This window comes from Schistocerca americana, chromosome 7 (assembly GCF_021461395.2).
Source record: "Schistocerca americana isolate TAMUIC-IGC-003095 chromosome 7, iqSchAmer2.1, whole genome shotgun sequence".
Lineage (NCBI taxonomy): Eukaryota > Metazoa > Arthropoda > Insecta > Orthoptera > Acrididae > Schistocerca > Schistocerca americana.
In genome coordinates this window covers 353,285,184-353,311,439 of record NC_060125.1, presented here as the reverse complement: position 1 = coordinate 353,311,439, position 26,256 = coordinate 353,285,184, and positions in this window count along the sequence as shown.

The window sequence follows — 26,256 nt, the reverse complement described above, 5'->3', positions numbered from 1 at the left end:
GAAACATACGGTAATGATCTCAGACAATTCCTAGATTACGCTGAATCCACCAAATTACGTACAAACTATGGTAACTGGTACGACACATTCCTAGCTTCAACGTAGAACAACAGCTACGGCGTCGTTTACGCCGCACCGCAGAGCGACCAGGCATTTGCAGACAGCATTTGCTACCATTCGCTTGTATCTGTAAATCAACGTTTGCTCTAGGAGAAAGGGAACAAAACATAACGAGAACTGGCTATGGAGGCTGCGTTATTCTTTTAATGCTAATAGTCATCATACATAGGAAAGAAACCTACGTACACTGAAGAGCCGAAGAAACTGGTTCACTGCCTTATACCGTGTATGACCCCGCGAGCACGCAGAAGTGCCGCAACACGACGTGGCATGGACTCGATGTCCAGTGTCTGAAGTCTTGCTGGAAGGAAGTGACACCAAGAATCCTGCAAGGCTTTCCATAAATCCCTAAGAGTACGAGGGGGTGGACTCCTCTTCTAAACAGCACGTTGCAAGACATTCGAGATATGCTCAATAATGTTCATGTCCGGTGAGTCTGGTGGCCATTGTAACTGTTTAAACTCAGAAGAGTGTTCCTGGAGCCATCCCGTAGCTATTATGGACGTGTGGGGTGTCGCAGTGTCGTGCTGGAATTGCTGAAGTCCGTCGGAATGCACAATGGACATGAATGGTTGATCAGACAGGTTGCTTACGTAAATTTCACCAGTCAGAGTCGAGTCTGGACGTATCGGGGGTCCCACATCACTCCAACTGCACACGCCCCACACCATTCAACAGCTTACACCGACTTGAACAGTCCCCAGTCTTCTGGTGACATACAGGGTCCATGGATTCATCAGGTTGTCTCCATAGCCGTTCCCGTCCATCCGCTCGATACAATTTGAACCGAGACTCGTCCGACCAGGCAACATCTTTCCCTTCATCAACAGTCCAATGTTAATGTTAACGGGTCGAGGCCAGACGTGAATTTTTGTGTCATGTAGACATCAAGGGTACACGAGTGGGCCTTCGGCTCCGAAAGTCCATATCAATGATGTTTCGTTGAATGGTTCGCACGCTGACACTTGTTGATGGCCTAAAATTGAAATCTGCAGCAATTTGCGGACGGGTTGCACTTCTATCACGTTGAACGATTCTCTCTTCAGTCAACGTTGGTCCCATTCTTGCAGGATCTTTCTCCGGCCGCAGCGATATAGGGGATTCGATGTTTTACCGAACTCCTGATATTCACGGTATACTCGTACGGAATAATGCCCACTTCATCGCTGCCTCGGAGATGCTAAGTCCATCGCTCGAGCGCCGGCTATAAAACCACGTTCAAATTTACTTAAATGTTGATAACGTCCCATTGTAGCAGCAGTAATCGATTTAACAACTACGACAGTCACTTGTTGTCTTATATAGGCGCTGCCGTCGCAGCGCTATGTTCTGCCTGTTTACGTATCTCTGTATTTGAATATGCATGCCTATACCAGTTTCTTTGGCGCTTCAGTGTAGTTAGAGACACGAAGCAGAACTTTCATATTCAGAAAGAGTTATTACGCATGGCGAACGCAATGTTTTTGATGAAGTAAGCAAAATGGCATGGATAAAGAAAAATGTACGTGTCTTAATTGCGTCACCGTGAAATGCTGGGTGTTGTTGCACTTAACAAAATGGAATCTGTAGCTATTCTTAGCATTATTCTAGAACTTTGCTCATACGTCGGTTAATGTTTTCGCTGGATTCTCATTATTGCTGAGCAGGAAATTTTAAAGCAGAACACTAATTACAGACGACGAACATAACCGTAACTATTTACGCTCTGGTTGTTAGCAACTGGAAATATTGACATTAATGATTGTTTCACATTCCAATATTTGCTATTTCTGAGATGGTTTCTGATGTCTGCAGTGACATTTTCGAAGCACAAAGTATTTTTAGAGTAAATGTAGGGTGTATAAAGTGAACAAAATATGATTTATGAAATACACTGGTACCTAAAGTTAAAGCAACCAACCGCTATTTCCCCCACCTATGTCTATCACGATATAGTCATACCAACTGTCAACAGATGTTCGTACGACCGTATTCTGCACGGAAGACAGCATTCCGGTCAACTGACAACCACGTAAACGATGACGTCAGGGCACCCATAGAATGGGGTAGTATTTGTGGCGTATTCCTACGTCCACAATCGCTGTGTACGCAGTCGCAGGATGGCACACAAAAGACGCCTACCGAACTCTGCAGTAGAGAGCTGTAGGAAGAATGGAAGCTGGACTGTCACAAACTGATTTGGACCGACAGCTTAAAGTGAATCGTTCTGCTGTTTCTCGGATGTGACGACTGTTTGTAGAGACCGAACGTTATCCCAAAGACCAAGGCAGGTCCGAACACTTGCGACATCACAAAGAAAGGACCTTTATTTGGCTGTAAGGGTACAACGGTACCGCCTTAGTACTGCACGGCCATCGGCATCAAGACCTCGCAGCATCCACTGGACGTGTTGTATCGAGGCAAACGGTGTAGAGAAGGCTTCTGCAGAGTGGCCTTTACTGTCGGAGATTTTCTCTACGTGTGTCCTCTTCACAGAAGGGAATGACTGCAGCGGAGTCTTCAATATGCCACCTGGACGGTCGAATGGTGGGCCAATATCATTTTCACAGATGACTCCCGATTTCGTGAGTGATTCTCGACGGATTCGCCTCTGGAGGGAACGTGGAACACGATTTCGCGACCCAAACATTGTGGAAAGGACCTATATGGAGGACGGTACCCTATGGTGTGGGCAGCGATTATGCTGACTCCTATAGCAGCTCTTCATGAAATTGTATGGATGAATCGGTAATGAATAACTACTGTCTGGTATCGTAACCAGATCTCGAGACCTCATGTGCGGTTGTTACAAGGTGCTGTGGGCTTAGACTTTGTATTGACGAACAATAATATTCGACCTCATAGAGCACGGGTGATTAATGTTTTCTTGGAAACGGAAGATATTGCATGCATGGCGTGGTCTGCTCGCTCTTCCGACCTGAATCCCTTACAGCATGTCTGAGATGCACTGCGGAGATTGGTTGCATCACGTCAGCATCCACCAATCACTCCCCAAGACTTGCGAGCAGCTCTGCAGAGAGAATGGATGTTATAGTCTCAACATGAAATTAACGCCATCGTTCACTGCATGTCCGCCGTTGTCAGGCCTGTGTTGCTGCCAGAGATAATGAGCACATTAATCAGTTGTCAGAATGTGTGTCCAAATCCGTTAAGATGGAAAAAAATGAGGAATATTTTTATCTACCGTTATGCATGTTGCAGTTGTTTACGTTCTATATTCTTCACGTAGTTTATATTTTGCTATCACCTGTTTATATTGTTTTATGGCAAAATAATCGCATCGTTACAAAATTTCCGTTCATTGCTTTAATTTTGGACACCAGTGTATGATATGTACCTACAGCCAGTCACATAGCCTGCTTGAAAAAATCTGTTGTATAGACTGTTAGATGGCTGACAGCGTAATCGCGGGTAAAGCGTTTTTATTTTTCATCAATAAACTCTAACATAACAGTGAGGCAACTACCATGTAATTACAGCTGCCATGAATTTAAACAATGAGAATAATCAGAGCTTATGTATGTTTTTAAGTTCAATCGGGATAATACATGCATACTGCCACTTGCTTACTTTCAAGGGAATCTATTGTGCTCTTTATGTATAGAAACAAAATTTGTGCTTATTCACTCAGTCCCAGCCTGACCCAAGCATATGACTAATTTGACGTCTTTCCTACGTCACCATTTGGTCCTTTGAGTACTTCCTACCGATAATAATTCTTTATACAAGCTGCGACATGGTCGAGAATAGGACAATGGTCCAGAAAGTGTAGAATAAGCTTATTTTATTCTCTCTAAGATAAAACACTCATTAGGTCCTCAGACTATATTTAGATATAGTGCAAAATATGGGAGAAACACAACCTAGTGGACTTTCTGTAGCTTAAACAATAAAGTAAGCCATAATGAAAAGTGTTACTGACATGCATGTGAAAATTAAGCGCTTTAAATATGACGAGGCATACCTGTTTTATCAAATGTCTTGCCTTTGTATTTAGGTAGTATAGAGTGCGTTACGTATTTACTTCGCTTTCTTACGTTGAGCGAATTACTCTCGTGTTTTCTTGTTCCTCCTTTTTTTTATGCAATGTATTTCGTTCACTAGATAATCTCGTTAATTGAATGGTTTTAAAATGCTTTTATTGAAACGCCTTGTCGCACGGTAGTATGGGACGGTACTAGGGGCCCTCTGACAGTTAATTAAATTCCTCTGACCACATTCTCGCCTATGCGGCATTCTGGTGGTCACACATAACAGACGGTGCTGATTTCTTATTACACTCTGTTTTCATTCATTTGGTTTCTTTCCGTATTTATTTTATCATTGCTTGTTCTTATGTATCTCGTCATCTTCTTTTCAGTAATTTGCCACAAGAGCGTATCAGAATTATTGTCTCCTAACTATTTCCTTTTTAACAATGTAGCTTCAGTCGGGCTTATAATTTACTGCATTTTATTCAAAAAATGGCTCTGAGCACTATGGGATTTAACTGCTGTGATCATCAGTCCCCTAGAACTTAGAACTACTTAAACCTAACTAACCTAAGGACATCACACACATCCATGCCCGAGGCAGGATTCGAACCTGTGACCGCAGCGGTCGCGCGGTTGCAGACTGAAGCGCCTAGAACCGCTCGGCCACTCCGGCCGGGCTGCATTATATTATTTTACCTTATATTTTGTATTTTTGTTATTATTCCACACCATCCATTTTATGACTGAAGAATATGTGTACCCTTACAGTAGCGTCATCTATCGAAATTAAGACACAAACATCTTATGGCCACTGTACTGCTGTTTGTAACGAACAGTAGCGCTGTCAACAAGATAACTCTAGAATATGCTATATTTTATACAAGGTGGTCCATTGATGGTGACCGGGCCAAATATCTCACGAAATAAGCGTCAAACGAAAAAACTACAAAGAACGAAACTCGTCTAGCTTGAAGGGGGAAACCAGATGGCGCTGTGGTTGGTACGCTAGATGGCACTGTCATAGGTCAAACGGATATCAACTGCGTTTTTCTAAATAGGAACCCCCATTTTTATTACATATTCGTGTAGTACGTAAAGAAATATGAATGTTTTAGTTGGACCACTTTTTTCGATTTGTGATAGATGGCACTGTAATAGTCACAAGCATATGGCTCACAATTTTAGACGAACAGTTGGTAATAGGTAGGTTTTTTAAATTAAAATACAGAACTTAGGTAAGTTTGAACATTTTATTTCGGTTGTTCCAATGTGATACATGTACCTGTGTGAACTTATCATTTCTAAGAACGCATGCTGTTACAGCGCGATTACCTGTAAATACCACATTAATGTAATAAATGCTCTAAATGATGTCCGTCAACCTCAATGCATTTGGCAATACGTGTAACGACATTCCTCTCAACAGCGAGTAGCTCGCATTCCGTAATGTTAGCACATGCACTGACAATGCGCTGACGCATGTTGACAGCCGTTGTCGGTGGATCACGATACCAAATATCCTTCAACTTTCGCCACAGAATGAAATCCGTGGACATCAAATTCGGTGAACGTGCGAGCCATGGTACGTTGCTTCGACGACCAATCCACCTGGCATGAAATATGCTATTCAATACCGCTTCAACCGCACGCGAGCTATGTGCCGGACATCCATCATCGCCATATCGCCATCCTGTCATGCAGTGAAACATCTTGTAGTAACATCGGTAGAACTTTACATAGGAAATCAGCATACCTTGCACCATTTAGATTGCCATCGATAAAATGGGGGGGCAAATTACCCTTTCTCCCATAATGACGAACCATAGATTAACCTGCCAAGGTCGCTGACGTTCCACTTGTCGCAGCCATCGTGGATTTTCCGTTGGCCAATAGTGCATATTATGCAGGTTTACGTTACCGCTGTTGGTGAATGACGCTTCGTCGCTAAATGGAACGCGTGCAAAAAATCTGTCATCGTCCCGTAATTTCTCTTGTGCCCAGTGGCAGAACTGTACACGACGTTCAGAGTCGTCGCAATGCAGTTCCTGGTGCACAGAAATATGGTACGGGTGCAATCGATGTTGATGTAGCATTCTCGAAACCAACGTTTTTGAGATTACCGATAGTCGCGCAATTTGTCTGCTACTGATGTGCGGATTAGCCGCGACAGTAGCTAAAACACCTACTTGGTCATCATCATTTGTGGCAGGTCGTGGCTGACGTTTCACATGTGGCTGAACACTTCCTGTTTCCTTAAATAACGTAACTATCCGGCGAACGGTCCGGACACTTGGATGATGTCGTCCAGGATACCGAGCAGCATACATCGCACACGCGCGTTGGGCATTTTGATCACAATAGCCATACATCAACACGATATCGACCTTTTCCGCAATTGGTAAACTGTCCATTTTAACACGGGTAATGTATAACGAAGCAAATACCGTCCGCGCTGACGGAATGTTACGTGATACCACGTACTTATACGTTTGTGACTATTACAGCGTCATCTGTCACAAAGTGAAAAAAGTGGTCCAACTAAAACATTCGTATTTATTTACGTACTACACGAATATGTAATAAAAATGGGGGTTCCTATTTAGTTCCTATTTAAAGAAACGCAGCTGATATCCTTTTGACCTGTGGCAGCGCCATCTAGCGGGCCAACCATAGCGCCAGATGGTTTCCCCCTTCAAGCTAGACGAGTTTCGTATTTCGTAGGTTTTTCGTTTGATGCTTATTTCGTGAGATATTTGGCCTAGTCACTATCAGTGCACAACCATGTATACATGCGACGATACTAATCTGATTTTGCGTTTGTCTTTCGTCGATGCCACTATAGCTAAATAATATTAGGAAACGTTTTTAAAATAGGAATGCGTTATCATATTGAAAGCCCATAAATTTCGCATGTACTTCAGCAGTACTTTTCATTGTGGCCTATTTTGCTGTTTTAGGCTGTAGATAGTCCCAGTAGTTTCTGATTTTCCCGATGTTTTGCTGCAAATCTGAAGATGATCATTGCTGACCGAAACCGGTATTTTGAGGACCTAACAAGTTTGTATTCAAAGACGGGCGTAAAGAAATTTATTATAATAATTCTCTTCTTTTAGCATTTGTGCTGAAGTACTTTGGGTCCCACAAACGTCTATGATGTCAACATTTTTATACCACCAACATTACATTCCCCCCAGACGACTTCGTCATTTACGCAATTCATGTCAACAACACAATCAGAGGCGATCAGACGCAAATTTTCGGTAGTGCCGTCGCTGAAGCAGAGGTGCCAGAACTTAATTAGATGTTTTGTTGAGAGATCGACAACAAGTGGAACACTACTGACCGCTGGTGAATGCAAATCGAACACGACTAAATACAAATGGTTCGGGCTCACCTACTGTTTACATCAGAGAAATTCTCGTTCACTTCTATTCGCTCCTATGCAAACGCGGTTTACAGTCGCCTTGCCAAGTTGAGAACCATGAGCAATACGCCTCGCTCATGTCATAGCTCAAAAAGTATTGTTTAACAAGAATATTTTCCCATTTGTGAAATGCTGCTGGGTTTGTGGCGTACGTTCACTCTGAGCTCGGCGGTGAGAACTTGGAACACAGTGTATTCATTCCTCTGCAACCGACCAGTTACCGAATATTTTGCTACGGAAGTCTAAGATCGTCGACGTTACGTAAGACATACTGCATGCCGTTAAAGATCTCGTACCTTCCATTCAATTTTCAAAGCTTTCCACCGTCTGACAAAGAAGAAATGGCTGCAATACAGCCCGTAATTGATTCAAATTTATACCTACAAGAAGCCTCCAAGACGGCTAAATATTGTTGTCAGAACTGATCTCGAAACGGGACCGTGCAGAAATACGTTTTGTAGGTCCTGTCCAAAAATTTGCAATTATTTCATACAGAAAAAACACACCAGTGCAAAATGACGTCTAGTATTGAAGACCTAGTCTGGCTCACTGAAAATAATCATCAGTTGACACTGTTATATTAATTAAAGTTTTTTAAGGAAATGTGCTGGAAGGAACCAACAACAGATATAGACTGCTGTCTTGCGATTCATTGGTCCACTTTTCTTGGCACATTCACAGAGTCACAAAATCTGTCTCTCGGATGGCGAGAGATCTTATTTATAATAACTAAGTTCGGATATTATACATAATATTTCTATTAATTTAATAAGAAATTCTGAGAGCCTTTTAGAAAACGAACAGATCATATACGCGTGGTGACATTTATTGAATGGCGTGCACCCACTTTATTCAACATGTAAACGTCACCACAGATATTCAGATTTGTGTTATGGCATGTTCGATACGCCTGCCATCATTGGCGATGGTGTGGCGTAGACAAATAACGAAACTGTGCACGGCCCACTAAAGTGTCGGAACATCGATGCTATCGATGACCTTCTGAATGGCTGTTTTCATCTCAGCAATGGTTTTTGGCTTACTGCTGTACATTTTGTCAATAATACAGCCGTAAAATGAGGAGCCGCATGTGTTCCGATACGGAGAATATCGCGGCCAATCGAGGCCCATGCAAGTGGCCTCTAGGTACCCCATAGCCAGAACGCGGTCCCCAAAGTGCTCCTCCAGGACATCAAACACTCTCCTTATCAGTGGGGTCGAGCTGCGTCTTGCATGAACCACATATTGTCCAAATAGCGGAGATGAAATCTCTTCCAAAACCTTCAAGTGCCGCATGGTAGACACCGTTCCATCGAGGAATATAACACCGATTATTATGTGACTCAACGTTACACATCACACAGTTACCCGTCGAGGGTGAAGAGACTTCTCCATTGCGAAATGCGGATTCTGTCTCCCAAATGCATCAGTTTTGGTTATTAAAAAACCCATCCGAATGAAAGTGGGCTTCGTCGCTAATCCTAACCATATAGCGCATACTAATTCCCATCATGCTCCGCTGCAAACACTGCAGTTTGAACGTCCTAACGCAAACAGTTCAGAAATTATGACGTTTTTGCTTCATATAGTTCAATAACTGTCACCACACACACACACACACACACACACACACACACACACACACACATATATATATATATATATATATATATATATATATATATTCCTGGAAATGAAAAAAAGAACACATTGACACCGGTGTGTCAGACCCACCATACTTGCTCCAGACACTGCGAGAGGGCTGTACAAGCAATGATCACACGCACGGCACAGCGGACACACCAGGAACCGCGGTGTTGGCCGTCGAATGGCGCTAGCTGCGCAGCATTTGTGCACCGCCGCCGTCAGTGTCAGCCAGTTTGCCGTGGCATACGGAGCTCCATCGCAGTCTTTAACACTGGTAGCATGCCGCGACAGCGTGGACGTGAACCGTATGTGCAGTTGACGGACTTTGAGCGAGGGCGTATAGTGGGCATGCGGGAGGCCGGGTGGACGTACCGCCGAATTGCTCAACACGTGGGGCGTGAGGTCTCCACAGTACATCGATGTTGTCGCCAGTGGTCGGCGGAAGGTGCACGTGCCCGTCGACCTGGGACCGGACCGCAGCGACGCACGGATGCACGCCAAGACCGTAGGATCCTACGCAGTGCCGTAGGGGACCGCACCGCCACTTCCCAGCAAATTAGGGACACTGTTGCTCCTGGGGTATCGGCGAGGACCATTCGCAACCGTCTCCATGAAGCTGGGCTACTGTCCCGCACACCGTTAGGTCGTCTTCCGCTCACGCCCCAACATCGTGCAGCCCGCCTCCAGTGGTGTCGCGACAGGCGTGAATGGAGGGACGAATGGAGACGTGTCGTCTTCAGCGATGAGAGTCGCTTCTGCCTTGGTGCCAATGATGGTCGTATGCGTGTTTGGCGCCGTGCAGGTGAGCGCCACACTCAGGACTGCATACGACCGAGGCACACAGGGCCAACACACGGCATCATGGTGTGGGGAGCGATCTCCTACACTGGCCGTACACCACTGGTGATCGTCGAGGGGACACTGAATAGTGCAAGGTACATCCAAACCGTCATCGAACCCATCGTTCTACCATTCCTAGACCGGCAAGGGAACTTGCTGTTCCAACAGGACAATGCACGTCCGCATGTATCCCGTGCCACCCAACGTGCTCTAGAAGGTGTAAGTCAACTACCCTGGCCAGCAAGATCTCCGGATCTGTCCCCCATTGAGCATGTTTGGGACTGGATGAAGCGTCGTCTCACGCGGTCTGCACGTCTAGCACGATCGCTGGTCCAACTGAGGCGCCAGGTGCAAATGGCATGGCAAGCCGTTCCACAGGACTACATCCAGCATCTCTACGATCGTCTCCATGGGAGAATAGCAGCCTGCATTGCTGCGAAAGGTGGATATACACTGTACTAGTGCCGACATTGTGCATGCTCTGTTGCCTGTGTCTATGTGCCTGTGGTTCTGTCAGTGTGATCATGTGATGTATCTGACCCCAGGAATGTGTCAATAAAGTTTCCCCTTCCTGGGGCAATGAATTCACGGTGTTCTTATTTCAATTTCCAGGAGTGTAGTTGCGGTCTTCAGTACAGAGACTTGTTTGATATTTGACGGAGCTCTCCACGCTACTCTGTCCCGTGCCAGCGTTTTCTTCTACGAGTGACTAATGCAAACTACATCCTTCTGAATCTGCTTAGCGTATTCATCTCTTGGTCTCCCTATACGACTTTTACTCTTCACGCTTCCTTTTAATACTAAATAGGTGAACCCTTGATGCTTCAGAACGTGTCCTACCAAACGATCCTTTATTCTAGTTAAGTTGTGCCACAATTTTCCTCTTGTCCCCAATTGTACTCAGTACCTTCTCATTAGTTACGTGATCTACCCATCTAATTTTCAGCATCCTTCTGTGGCACCACATTTCAAAGGCTTCTATTCTCTTCTTTTCTAAACTTTCTCGTCCATGTTACACTTGCATACATGGCTACACTCCATACAAATACTTTCAGAAAAGACTTCCTGACACTTAAATCTATACTCGATGTTAACAAATTTGTCTTTTTCAGAAACACTGCCCTTGCCATAGCCAGTCTATATTTTAAGTCCTCTCTACTTCGACCATCATAATTTATTTTTCTTCCCAAATAGCAAAACTCATCTACTACTTTAGTACGCCATTCCCTAATCTAATTCCCTCAGCATCACCTGATTTAATTCCACTACGTTCCATTATCCTCGTTTTGCTTTTGTTGATGTTCATCTTATATCTTGCTTTCAAGACACTGTCTATTCCGTTCAACTGCTCTTCCAGTTCCCTTGCTGTCTCTGTCAGAAAATTGTTATTGCTGTCGATGCTTTTTAATTCCTACACCAAATTTTTCTTTTGTTTTCGTTATTGGTTGCTCAGTATACAGATTGAGCAACATCGGGGGTAGACTACAACCGTGTCTCACGTCTTTCCCAACCACTGTTTCCCTTTCATGCCCCTCGATTCTTATAACCGCCATCTGGTTTCCGTACAAATTGTATATGGCCTTTCACTCCCTGGTTTTGACCCCTGCCACCTTCAGAATTTGAAAGAGAGTATTTCGGTCGAAATGGTCAAAAGCTTTCTACAAGTGTACAAATGCTAGAAACGTAGGTTTGTCTTTCCTAAACCTATCTTCTAAGATACGCCTTAGTTCCGTATTGCCTCGCGTGTTCCAACATTTCTCGTGAATTAGTAAATTGATAGCTCGGTAATTTTCAAACCTGTCAGCACCTGCTTTCTTGGGATGGAATTATTATATTCTTCTTGAAGTGTTAGGTTGTTTCACCTTGCTCACCAGATGGAAGAGTTATGTCATGGTATGCTCTCCCAAGGAAATCAGTAGTTCTAACGAAATGTTGTCCACACCTGGGGAGTTGTTTCGACTCCAGTCTTTCAGTGCTTTGTCAAATTCTTCACGCAGTATCACATTTCCTATCTACGTCCTCTTCCATTTCCATAATACTGTCCTCAGATACATCTCTCCCGTATAGACCCTCTATATACTCGTTCTACGTTTCTGCTCTCCCTTCTTTGCCTAGGACTGGTTTAGCATCTGAGCTCATGATATTCACACAGTTAGTTCTCTTTGCTCCAAAAGTCTCTTTAATTTTCCTATAGGCAACATCTGTCTTACCCTTGTGATGTACGCTTCTACATCCTTACATTTGTCTTCTAGCCATCCGTGCTTATTCATTTTCCACTTCCTGTCGATCTTATGTTTGAGACGTTTGTATTCCTTTGCGCCTGATTAATTTAATGCAGGTTTACATTTTCTCATTTCATAAATTAAATTAAGTATCTCTTCTGTTACCCAAGGATTTCTACTAGCCCTCGTCTTTTTACCTACGTAATTCTCTGCTGCCTTCACTATTTCATCTCTCAGAGCTACCCATTCTTCTTCTACTGTATTTCTTTCACCTGTTCTTCTCAATCGTTCTCTAATGCTCCCTCAAACTCTCTACAACCCCTGTTTCTTTCAGTCTTATCCAGGTCCCATCTCCTTAAATTCAAACCTTTTTGCAGTTTCTTCAGTTTTTATCTACAGTTCATAACCCATAAATTGCGGTCAGAGTCCACATTTGCACTTGGAAATGTCTTACAATTTTAAACCTGGTTCCTAAATCTCTGTTTCAGCATTATATAATCTATCTGAAACCTTCTAGTGTCTCCAGGCCTCTTCCTCGTATACAACCTTCTTTTATGATTCTTAAACCAAGTGTTAGCTGTGATTAAATTACGTTCTGCGCAAAATTCTAGCAGGCGGCTTCCTCTTTCATTCCTTACCCCAATTCCATATTCACCTACTACTTTTCCATCTCTTCGTTTTCCTACTATCGAATTCCAGTCCTCCATGACTATGATGTAATCCATGACTATGATATAATCTCTCCATGATCTGCCGAGCTAGTTGGCATATAAACTTGTACTACTATGGTAGGCGTGGGCTTCGTGTCTATCTTAGCTACATAGTGAGTTCACGATGTTGTTCGTAGTAGCTTATCCACGTTCTCATTTTTTTATTCACTATTAAATGGTTCAAATGGCTCTGAGCACTATGGGACTTAAGATCTTAGGTCATCAGTCCCCTAGAACTTAGAACTACTTAAACCTAACTAACCTAAGGACATCACACACATCCATGCCCGAGGCAGGATTCGAACCTGCGACCATAGCGGTCGCGTGGTTCCAGACTGAAGCGCCTAGAACCGCTCGGCCACACCGGCTGGCCACTATTAAATCTACTCGTGCATTACCCTTATTTGATTTTGTTTTTATTAACCTGTAAACAACTGACCGGAAGTATTCTTCCTTCTGCTAACCTTAACCTTCCCATTTTCCTTTTTAGATTTTCTAACCTACCTGTCCGATTAAGGGATCTGACATTCCACGCTCCGATCCGTAGAATGCCAGTTTTGTTTGTCCTGATAACGACGTCCTCCTGAGTAACCCCGCCAGGAGATCCGAATTGGTGGACTATTGTACCTCCGGAATATTTTACCCAACATGATGAAATCATCACTCAACCATGCAGTAAAGCTGCATGCCCTCGGGAAAAATTACGGCCTTAGAGACTCCTTGCTTTCAGCCGTTCGCATTATCAGCACTGCAAGGTCATTTTGGTTGATGTTACAAGGCCAGATCAGGGAAACATCCAGACTCTTGCCCCCTATATCTACTGAAACGGCTGCTGCTCCTCTTCAGGAACCACACGTCCGTATGGCCTCTCAATATGCACCCCTCCGTTGTGTTTGCACTCATTAAGGGTGAAGAGACTTCTCGATCGCGAAATGCGGTTTCTCAGTCAAAGAAATGCGCCTGTTTTGCTTATTGAAGAACCCATCAAAATGAAAGTGGGTTTCGTCGCTAATCCGAACCATACAGCGCATATTAATTCCCATAATGCTCCGTGGCCCTGACGGTGCAGTTTGAGCGTCCTAATACAAACTGTTCAGAAGTTATGGCGGTTTTTGTTTTATGTAGTTCAATTATTGTCAAACCAGCCAAGATCTTTCTACCTTTCTTTTCATAATTCACAACTATATTAACTGTACTACGGTCCTAGCATAGCTGAATCATCTACACAGAGGTGACATAAGTCATATGATAGCAATATATACTTATACAGGTGGCGTTAGTATCTCGTGCATAAGTCATAAAATGGCTGTGCTTTCGCCGAGTTGCCATTTGTACTCAGGGTGAGGAGGACGGAGGAGGAGATCAGTGTTTAACGTACAATAAATAACGAGCTCATCAGAGACGAAGCAAAAGCTCGAGTTACGGAAAGATGCGGAAGGGAATTGCCCGTTCAGAGGACTCATCACGGCATTTGTTTTAAGCGATTTAGGGAAATCACGGAAAACCTTAATCGGAACTGTCGGACGCAGGTTTGAAATGTCGACCTCCTGAATGCGAGTCCAATGTTCTAACCACTTCACCGTCTTGCTCCGTCTGTACTCAAATGGTTCATGTGAAAAGGTGTGCGAAGCGATTATGGTCGCCCGACAGTAATTAACAGGCTATGAACTCAAAATGATAGTTCGAGCTAGTCGATGCTACGTTCCATCTCGGAAATCGTAAGGGAATTCAATATTTCGACATCCATAGTGTCAAAAGTGTGCCAGGAATACCAAATTTCAGGCATGAACTCGCACTATGGACAACAAAATGGCCGACAGCCTTCATTTAACGAACTAGAGCAGTGGCATTTGCTTAATGTCGTCAGTGCTAACAGACAAGCAGTAATGCGTGAAATCAGTGAGGGACGTACGATGAACGTATCCGTTATGATAATGTTGCGAAATTTGGCGTTAATGGACAACGGCAGCCGACGACCGATGCTTGGCCGTTGCTAACTGCAAGACATCACCTGCAGCGACTCTCTTGGGTTGGTGACCATATCGGTTAGGCCCTAGACGACTGGAAAACCGTGGCCTGGTCAGATGAAAAAGGTTCAAGTGTGGCGCAGACCCCACGAAATCATGGTCCCAAAATGTCAACAAGGTACCTTAGAAGATTGCGGTGGCTCCATAATGGTGCGGGTTGTGTTTACAGGAAATGGATTGGGTCCTCTGTGTTAACTGAACCAATCGTTGAATGGAAATGGTTATTTTCGGCTACTTGGATATTATTTGCTGCCATTCATGGACTTCATGTTTCCAAGCAACGAATGAATTTTTATGCATGACAATACTCCCTCTCACCAGGCCGCAATTGTTCGCGACTGATTTGTAGATAATTTTGGATAACTCCAGCGAATGATTGCGCCATCCAGATCGCCGAACATGATCCCTTCGTCATTTTGATTTGCAGCTCCTTGTATTGGCCGTGTTTGCAGTTAAAATTGTTGGATGTGAGGTCCGCCAGTTATGCAAAACACCGTTTTTCTCAGTATCCTGGGTACTGAGAAAAACCGTGTTTTGCATAACTGGCGGAGCTCACATACAACAATGATCCCTTCGAACATATATGGGACATAATCGAGAGGTCAGGGTGTGCGCAAAATGCTGCACTAACAACACTTTGGCAATTATGGACGGCTTTAGAGGTAGCACGGATCACCATTTCTGCAGGGAACGTTTTACAACTTCTTGAGTTCATATCACCTCCAGTTACTCCACAACTCTCGGGAAAAGAGATTCCACACGATATTAAGTGGTATCCCATGTCTTGCCACCTCAGTGTTAAGTTAAATGTTATACAGTTATACAGATGCCTAAAGGCTGCTGCCACAGATTCTATTATTTAATATTTAACTTTAACATTTTGTACAGGGTGAGGCAGCAAGTACAGGCATTTTTAGAACAGAGAGTATTCAAGCTTAGTGGTAGGAGTGAGGGGACTGATGTAGCCATGTGTTTGATAATCCCGCCATTTCGTTGCGTCGACGTGATAGAGCCGTGGACTGTGCAACAAAGTGTGTTTGCTTATGATAGTTTTGTGCGTAATAATGAGTCTATCGTTGCAGTTCAGTGTGAGTGTTGTCGCCATTTCATACTTGCTAGACACCCGTAACACCATTTTACGCTGCGTTGAATCATTTAGTTTACGAGGAGCAGTGATGAATAGAAAACCGCCAGAAGCTCCTTAGCTTAGCTTGGACAAACCATACCCTGTATTCTTGGTTGATCTGCTACGAGACATTCCGCTGAACTGTGCCTCAGTAATCTTTCAGTATTTTGCTTATTGATCTAGAATTTCATCCCTACAAAATAGCCTTGGTGCAACAATTGCACCCTAGTGATTATTACAGCGGCTAAATTTTGCTCGAGAAATGGAGGACGTACCTCAGTAAAGTGACAACATTATTTTGCTTATGACTAATGAAGCTGGTTTTCATTTGAACGGCATGGTAAATTAGCAGAACTGTCGTTATTGGGCCAGTGAAAATCCAAAACGAATGCATGAGAGATCTTTACATAGTCCCAAGGTGACTGCTTGGTGTTCAAAACTGGTTCAAATGGCTCTGAGCACTGTGGGACTTAATATCTATGGTCATCAGTCCCCTAGAACTTAGAACTACTTAAACCTAACTAACCTAAGGACATCACACAACACCCAGCCATCACGAGGCAGAGAAAATCCCTGACCCCGCCGGGAATCGAACCCGGGAACTCGGGCGCGGGAAGCGAGAACGCTACCGCACGACCAACTGCTTGGTGTGCTGTAACCGGTACAAAAGTTATTTGTCCATACTTTTTCCAAGACGATAATTGGAACACTAATAACTGTAACCTCGAAACAATATGACAGATGATCACTGAATTCTTCGTACCTGAACGAACAAGAGAACGCATTCCTATCAGGCGAGTTTGGTTTCAGCAGCACGGGCCGCAGCTCACACAGCGAGAATGTCAGTGGAAGCTATTGGTACTGGTTTTCTTGGTCGGTCATTTCCCGGTTTGGTGACATTAGATGGCCTCCGCGTTCCCCAGACCTGTCCATGTACGACTGCCTTTTGTGGGGTTACGCCAAGTCAAGTATATACGAGCATAAACCACTTACATCTGACGAACTGAAGGAAGCAATTCGTGTGGAAATTGTTCTCACAGAGCAATGCTCGAGAGAGTGGTAGCCAACTTCCGACGGCGGATTCAGAAGTGTATCGCTGAAAATGGCCGTCACCTGGGGGATGTTGTTTTCAAGTATTAATTTTGTAAAATGGCAACATCATTTGATTATTATTCTATAAATAAATTTTTTTGAGGCGCTAGTAAGATCAATTTTTTTTTAACGTTCGTCCTTTATGCCTCACATGGCATTAAAAGGTGATGCACTTACGATAAATCAGTAATGCACCGTAGCAATGAAGAGGGATACTTTCATAGTACGCAAGTCATAATACGAGAATCATCACGAAACCTTTAGCTACCGACATGTACTTTCCTGTCATTGTATTGTACAAATCGTTTCAAAAACGATGCGTTTTAAAGGGATACTTGGTGTACCGGTGTTTTGAAACAGCTTATATGTATAGCACGTACGTTATAATATAAAAACCACCAAATATGGAGTTCAACTCGACGTGATGTTGTCCCATGTGGTGTCTCCTAAGTTCTCCATGTGACAAAAACGGATGTTACACCTTACTGGCCACGTTCCTCTCCACGAGACCAAAATCCGATTTCGCAGATTCTTCTTTTCACGATTCGCAGTGTAGTGGAACAAGAAATTCCAGGCTGTGATGTCACTAAACTCTACTATTTCCTCGTCCGTACAGGCTTTCACGACCAGTGAGCGGATGTCTGTACCTCCGTGAGAGGTATAGCTTTGCTCTCCCAGAAAACTGAACTTCGTGGTACTGTATTCGTTCCGAAAGATATATTTTTCTTATTATTCACTATAATTGCTAGTGATATACTTTTTGCCGCTCGTTTAACTCTGAAACGCGAAATGCTATTACATTCCCAATCAGAATATAGTCAAGACGTGTGTCGCCACATTTATCCGTACGCTCTGAGAAGTCCAGATAGTTCATTTATCTATGCGATATGCATTGGACATATTATGTAGTACCTCCGTTGCGCATCTTTCTACTGAGTGTTTATTTTTCTGTTTACAGAAGCCTCATAAAGATGATGATTTAGACTGCGTCGTTTGAACGAATCAGTGGTGGTTTCCAGAAACACAGTTCCAGCGGTAACCTTAAGCAAGATGAATGGATCGCCAATTAAATTCTGCTCCTTCCACTCATCTGTTCTGTCTTACGTCTCTTCCTAATCTTGGTCGGTAGACAGTGTTACAAACTGATTACGCAATCTAGAGGTCACAGGATGTCTGTTTCAATAAATTTTAAAATTCCCTTAATTAAATAACGTTCTCCACTTCGTTCCTGATCGCCTAATTTCATTCCACACTTCTTGCAGTCTCAGTATAATTTCGTCTTGTTTTCATCATTGCCCCTCCTTTAAAACTGTATAGGCACAGCCCCTAGGTGTGATGGATTTAGAGTTCGGAAGATGGTTGGGCAGACTTATTTGTGGAATCACTCAGATGAGATAGAAACAGGACGTTGCATTACAGACGCTGATATACAGCAGAATGACACTGGAAATTAGCTCCAGCCAAGCTACTGTGCTTTAACGTCCACAGAAATTGTAATTTGGTATTGAAAACATAGACAAGCCGGCTTAGATCTCTAGTACGACCAAGAATTTTTACTTTTTTTAGAGCACTAGAACGTAGTTTCCGAATAGTTTATTAAGAAGAAAATAAGGAAATACGCACACGTTTGTAGGAGTATTGAGTCCGGTTGATAAAGGTAACATCAAGTGCGAACTGAGTTGTCTGGTAACTCCGTAAGGCGCCAGCACAGTCCTCCCACGACGCTTTGAGCAGAAGAGGAAGAAGCGGTCGATCAGCAACATTGTATGATCCTATCTGTCTGTTCGTGGAGTTACTTTGCTTCGTCAACAGTGCAGCCCAAGGAATGTATCATCATGATGAAACATTACAGAAATATTTCCGGGGGTCTCGGAATTGAAATATTATAGACGAGGTTAGTATCGTTAGGCCAAATGAGGTTTACATTCGTGTCAGGGGTTGTGGGCAAGAAGTCAGCTGATCATTAGCTCTCTTTCTCTAGTTGCCAACACAATTAGATTAAACGGCATTCTGTAAGATTCTCTACAAAGTCATTCTGATTGGCATATAACAGTCAGTTGGAAATCATTCTAAATGATGACAGATGGCTTCTACCTTGTGCAATGTACCATTTGGTATCTGCTCCAAAGTTCCTTGATGTCAACTTTGATACAACGCGCACCAAACGGAGCACTGAAAAGATAAACTGATTATCTGTTATTTGTGTTCTTTTTCGATGTCGCTCGAGCATCACATAGGAGACATATTGCATGTGTACAAAGTAGAAGAAAGCAATGAATCGGTAGTGGCCTTTCTGATGTATCCATTTCTATATCCAGCAGATACTGCAAATAAAATAAATAGAGCGCGTAAATCAGTACTGAGTATACAGCATTACATCTACACATACATGACTACTAGGCATTTCACAACTGCCTGGCTGGCAAAGGTTTCATCGGCTCGCTGCAAGCTGCTGTATTTCCATAGCCTTCCACTTTGGAACAGCGCGCGGGAAAAACGAACGTTTCAATTCTCTGAATTCTTTTATTTTACTACAATGATCGTTTATTCCTACATAGGTAGGCACCAACAATATGTTTTCGCATTCGGATGAGAAAGTTGATGGTTGAAAATTCGTGAAAAGATCGTGGCACAACGAAGAACGCTTTTGTTTTAACGATTCCACCCCAGCTCACATCTCATATCCGTAACACAATCATTCCTATATCATGATAATATAAAAAAAGCTGCCTTTCATTGAACTTTGTCGATGTCCTCTGTCAATCCTATATGAAGCAGATCCACATAGCGCAACAGTACCCCAGAAGAGGACGGACATGTGCCGTGTAGGCAGTCTCTTAAGCAGACCAGTAGTACCATCTAAGTGGGTGCCAATAAATCGCAGTCTTGGTTAGCTTTCACCACAACATTATCTATGTGAGTATTCCAATTAATATTATTGGTACCTGTAATCCCTAGATATTTTAGATTTGCTTAACCATGTAACCGAAATTCAGCAGATTCCCGTTGCTACACTATGTGATCAAAAGTATCCAGACACCCCAAAAAACATACGTTTCTAATATTAGGTGCATTGTGCTGCCACCTACTGCCAGGTACTCCATGTCAGCGACCTCAGTAGACATTAGACATCGTGAGAGAGCAAAATGGGTTGCTCTGCGGAACACACGGACTTCGAACGTGGTCCGGTGACTGGGTTACACTTCTGTCATACGTCTGTACACTCCTAACCATCCCTAGCTCCATTGTTTCCGATGTGGTAGCGAAGTGGAAACGTGAAGGGACACGTACAGTACAAAAGCGTACAGGCTGACCTCGTCTGTTGACTGACCCACCGAGAGTTGAAGAGCGCTGTAATGTGTAATAGGCAGACATCTATCCTAACCATCACACAGGAATTCCAAACTGCATCAGGACTCACTGCAGCTACTAAGACAGATAGGCGGGAGGTGAGAAAATTTGGAATTCATGGTCGAGCGGCTGCTCAAAAGCCACACGTCAAGCCGGTAAATGCCAAACGACGCCTCTCTTCGTAGAAGGAGCGTAAACTTTGGACAATTGAAGTGTGGAAAAACGTTGTGTGGAGTGACGAGTCACGGTACACTATGTGGCGATCCGATGGCAGGGTGTGAGTTACGGCGAATGCCCGGTGAGCGTCATCTGCCAGCTTTAGGATTACCAACAGTAAAATTCGGAGGCGGTGGTGTGATGGTGTGGTCGTGTTTTTCATGGAGGAGACTTGTTGTTTTGCGTAACCACATCTCAGCACAGGCCTACATTGATGTTTTAAGCACCTTCTTGCTTTCTACTCTTGAAGAGCAATTGCGGGTGGCGATTCCATCTTTCAACACGATCGAGCACCTGTTCTACATCTACATCTACATGGATACTCTGCAAATGATATTTAAGTGCTTGGCAGAGGGTTCATCGAACCACCTTCACAATTTTCTATTATTGCAATCTCGTATAGCGAGCTCTGATTTCCTTATTTTATCGTGGTGATCGTTCTTCCCTATGTAGGTCGGTGTCACCAAAGTATAATAATATAAATATATAATGCACGGCCTGTGACGGAGTGGTTACACGACAATAACGTCCCTGTAATGGATTGGCCTGCACAGAATCCTGACCTGAATCCTACACAACACCTAGGGATGTATTGGAACGCCGACTTCGTGCCTGTCCTCTCCGACCGACATCGATACCTCTCCTCAGTGCAGCACTCCGTGAAGAATGGGCTGCCATTACCCAAGAAACTTTTCAGCACCTGATGTCGGTAACGCTGCGAGAGTGGAAGCTGTCATCAAGGCTGAGGATGAACCAACATTATATTGAGTTTCAGTATTAGTGATGGAGGGCGCCACGAATTTGTAACTCATTTTCAGCGAGGTGTCCGAATACTTTTGATCACATAGTATATTTGTGTGGATTATTTCGAACTTCTCATTATTTAGAGTAAACTGCCACTTTTCGCACCGTAGTTACAGATGTCTTGCGTACATCCTTTTGCAATTGGTTTTAATCATCTGACGACTTTTAAGGAACGGCAAATTACAGCATCACCTGTAAAAATTCTATGATGGGTGCTCAAATTATCTCCTGAATATTTTATACAGCATTGGACGTGCAACACTAATTTCGGAAAGCCAGTTATCACTTTTGGTTTACTTGATGAGCTTCCGTCGATTACTGCTAACTGTGAACTTTCTGAAGGAACTCCCGAATCCAGTCTCACAACTAGACGATAACTTATAAGCATGCAATTTGATTTGAAGCAGCTTGAGAGAACCGGTCTCGGAAGCCTTCTGGAAACCTAGACATATGGAAATAATTTGAGGTCGCTTCTCGATGATGTGTGAATAAAGATCTAGTTGTGTTTCACAACTATGATATTTTCTGAATCCATGCTGTGTTTAGTGAAACACTTTCCTGGAGGAAATTCATAACGTTCAAACACAGCTTCTATTCCAAATCCTATTGAAAATTGACGTCAGAGATGTTCATGTCTTGACTATTGGTGTCACCCGTGCATACTTCCAGTCCTTAGGTACGGATCTTTCGACAAGCGAGCGGTTGAGTATTACTGCTAAGTATGGGGTTACTGTATCAGCGTACTCTGATGGGATCATAACTGGTATACAATGTGGACCGGAATGCTTGCCTTTATTACGTGATTCAGGCTGCTTCGCTACTCCGGGGATATCTGCTTCTAAGTTACTGATGTTGGCAGCTGTTCTTGTTTCGATATGAGGAGAATAGTGTTACGTTCTAGTGAGTGGCACGCTGTTCCAGTGAGTAGCTCGATGTCACAGGTTACTTCTGTCACCACTTAATAGTGCAAGTGGGAATGAGTCTATGTTATGCCAGTGGTGGTGGATTCAGGAGTCGTGCGAGGTGCATGGCCATACTATCGTTCCTCGGCAGTTGGGAAATCAGACATGCTCCCCCAACATTTATAATTTTTGTTCATTGAGACTTCCATGCACAGACTGATGTCAGTGATTCAAAGATGGGCTCAGGCATCGAACTAGTGGTCTTCAGCAGCCATAGGCGAGCAGTGATGACAACAGTAGCTGCTTTGTTCTGCAAGGCACAGCAATGTGGTGGCCTTGTGCTGTAACCATTAGCCAGTTGCGCCAGATGCTAATTCAACACGGCTGGCCTGGTATGGAAGTGTTAACTGGCAGTGACAGTCGCTGATGAAAGGCCCACAGCACTGGATAGCAGCATAGAGAAGTGTTACAGCACTCGGAACTCAGGACCCTGGCAAAGATGCAGTGTTAGCAGCTGGTGGGTGCCAGTCTGCGGGAGCAGACTGCATGTACGAGAGAGAGGTGGCAGCTCCATAGCAGAGCAGGTGTGAAGCACACTGGTGCACAGGCTCGAAACTGAAGACCCTCTGGAGACGTCCAGAGGCCAGTTGGTGTCACCCAGGACGTGGTCCCAGTTGGATAGCTTTTTAGAGGACCGGCGGCATCAGGACCAGCTCATAGACCAGCATCTAGCAGTGGCAGCGGTGGTATGTATAAAACACGCTGGGTGATCCATACCATCCGGTCAGGTGGCGTGGAGTGTGTCTCGGTGTCGGTAGAAGGCGAAGACAAGATAAGATACTGTCAGGACTGAGCCGGGTTTTACTATGACAGGGCTTCACTTCTGCTAGCATTGACCACAGAAGTGGATCACTGTCTAGACCTGCATGGGCTAACCCAAGTCACCACAGCAGCGGCTTGGTCCTTGCACCGTACTGCGTTGACAACAGTCCAGTCCTGGCAGAATGATTCTGCAATTATGAACCTACCCTGCCTTGTCACAGGTTTTGAAATGTAAATGGAGAAGTGTTGGCGCAACAAAATGTCTGGAAATGACAAACCCACCCGCACAGACAAGCACGTTAACTCACCGCTTTCGTGTTTTTGGAGTCACGCTACAGGTATAGTTCGCCATACGGATTAATGACTGGTACTGGTTTTCCAGACAGGTGGGATGTGCTTTACGGATATTTCTCACATCAAAGTGACTGATTACCAGGCTGGTAACCATGTTCCACATCAGATACACCCCACATAAATATTTAGTACACGTTGTTTCACTTCCACATGTGCTTTACTCGAGACGCAGATGGACAGAGTGCTCGAATTCCAGCATGGTGGAGGAGGGTGGTGTTGAAGGGGGGGGGGGGGGGGTTGGTGGTGGCAGGAAGGTTACCCGGTCAGTCACCGTCACCAACATTTTAAAACCCATACAACATGTCCAATGCCATGGGAAAACGAGAAGACGTAGAAGATGATTTGTGCAGAACCCAGTTACTGTTGAGATGGAAGCAAATCAGTACTTTGCTTCCTAGCCGTCTGTTACGTACAAGTAGACAGTAGAGGCTGCATGCTGTTACCACACATCCTGACATATCCTTCAGTGCTTCTTTGCAGTGAATTACACAATATTTCATGTACACATGGCTGTATTAGGATTGCGTCATATGCATTGCTGACACGATCCTGCAACGTATGCACATTTTCTGTGAGTAGGCCATACGCCACCGCTTGCAAATGATCCCAAAAGCAGAAATCCAACGGATTCCGGTCCAATGAGCGGGGAGGCCATCCTACCGACTAATCTAGCACCCATGATAAGTTGCAGTGAGGTACTGTAAAACGAGATACGGAGTATGAAGTGTTACCCCATCCTGCATAAACCAAAGTGACGTTCTCCATATGCTAAGGTAAGTCATGGAGAAGAAATGAGTGGTACACAGCACTTGGTAATCAGTTTGAGTGTGTCACAAACAATTCCTGCCCATACGTTGATACTCAAGCGATCTTGATGCTTCACCTCCATCACTGCTGGAGGATTTACATCTACCCACATGTGCGTATTGTGGAAATTATGCAATCTCCTATGAATGCTCCTCATCGGTAAATAAAATGCATTCTCTGAACCAATGTTACTTCAATAGTAATTGATTTTTGAATTTATACTTACAGGAACTTTTCTTATACACTCCTGGAAATTGAAATAAGAACACCGTGAATTCATTGTCCCAGGAAGGGGAAACTTTATTGACACATTCCTGGGGTCAGATACATCACATGATCACACTGACAGAACCACAGGCACATAGACACAGGCAACAGAGCATGCACAATGTCGGCACTAGTACAGTGTATATCCACCTTTCGCAGCAATGCAGGCTGCTATTCTCCCATGGAGACGATCGTAGAGATGCTGGATGTAGTCCTGTGGAACGGCTTGCCATGCCATTTCCACCTGGCGCCTTAGTTGGACCAGCGTTCGTGCTGGACGTGCAGACCGCGTGAGACGACGCTTCATCCAGTCCCAAACATGCTCAATGGGGGACAGATCCGGAGATCTTGCTGGCCAGGGTAGTTGACTTACACCTTCTAGAGCACGTTGGGTGGCACGGGATACATGCGGACGTGCATTGTCCTGTTGGAACAGCAAGTTCCCTTGCCGGTCTAGGAATGGTAGAACGATGGGTTCGATGACGGTTTGGATGTACCGTGCACTATTCAGTGTCCCCTCGACGATCACCAGTGGTGTACGGCCAGTGTAGGAGATCGCTCCCCACACCATGATGCCGGGTGTTGGCCCTGTGTGCCTCGGTCGTATGCAGTCCTGATTGTGGCGCTCACCTGCACGGCGCCAAACACGCATACGACCATCATTGGCACCAAGGCAGAAGCGACTCTCATCGCTGAAGACGACACGTCTCCATTCGTCCCTCCATTGACGCCTGTCGCGACACCACTGGAGGCGGGCTGCACGATGTTGGGGCGTGAGCGGAAGACGGCCTAACGGTGTGCGGGACCGTAGCCCAGCTTCATGGAGACGGTTGCGAATGGTCCTCGCCGGTACCCCAGGAGCAACAGTGTCCCTAATTTGCTGGGAAGTGGCGGTGCGGTCCCCTACGGCACTGCGTAGGATCCTACGGTCTTGGCGTGCATCCGTGCGTCGCTGCGGTGCGGTCCCAGGTCGACGGGCACGTGCACCTTCAGCCGACCACTGGCGACAACATCGATGTACTTGTGGAGACCTCACGCCCCACGTGTTGAGCAATTCGGCGGTACGTCCACCCGGCCTCTCGCATGCCCACTATACGCCCTCGCTCAAAGTCCGTCAACTGCGCATACGGTTCACGTCCACGCTGTCGCGGCATGCTACCAGTGTTAAAGACTGCGATGGAGCTCCGTATGCCACGGCAAACTGGCTGACACTGACGGCGGCGGTGCACAAATGCTGCGCAGCTAGCGCCATTCGACGGCCAACACCGCGGTTCCTGGTGTGTCCGCTGTGCCGTGCGTGTGATCATTGCTTGTACAGCCCTCTCGCAGTGTCCGGAGCAAGTATGGTGGGTCTGACACACCGGTGTCAATGTGTTCTTTTTTCCATTTCCAGGAGTGTAGTTTTGATCAGTTCCCCATCTGTAGGAATATGTAAAACTCTTTATACATTGCTTAACCAGAGGCGAGGATGAGAATCGAATTCTTGGTGTTTGAGCTAGTAGCCTGACATTTACCCGTAGAACCTACAATCAAAATTTTCAGGAACTATCC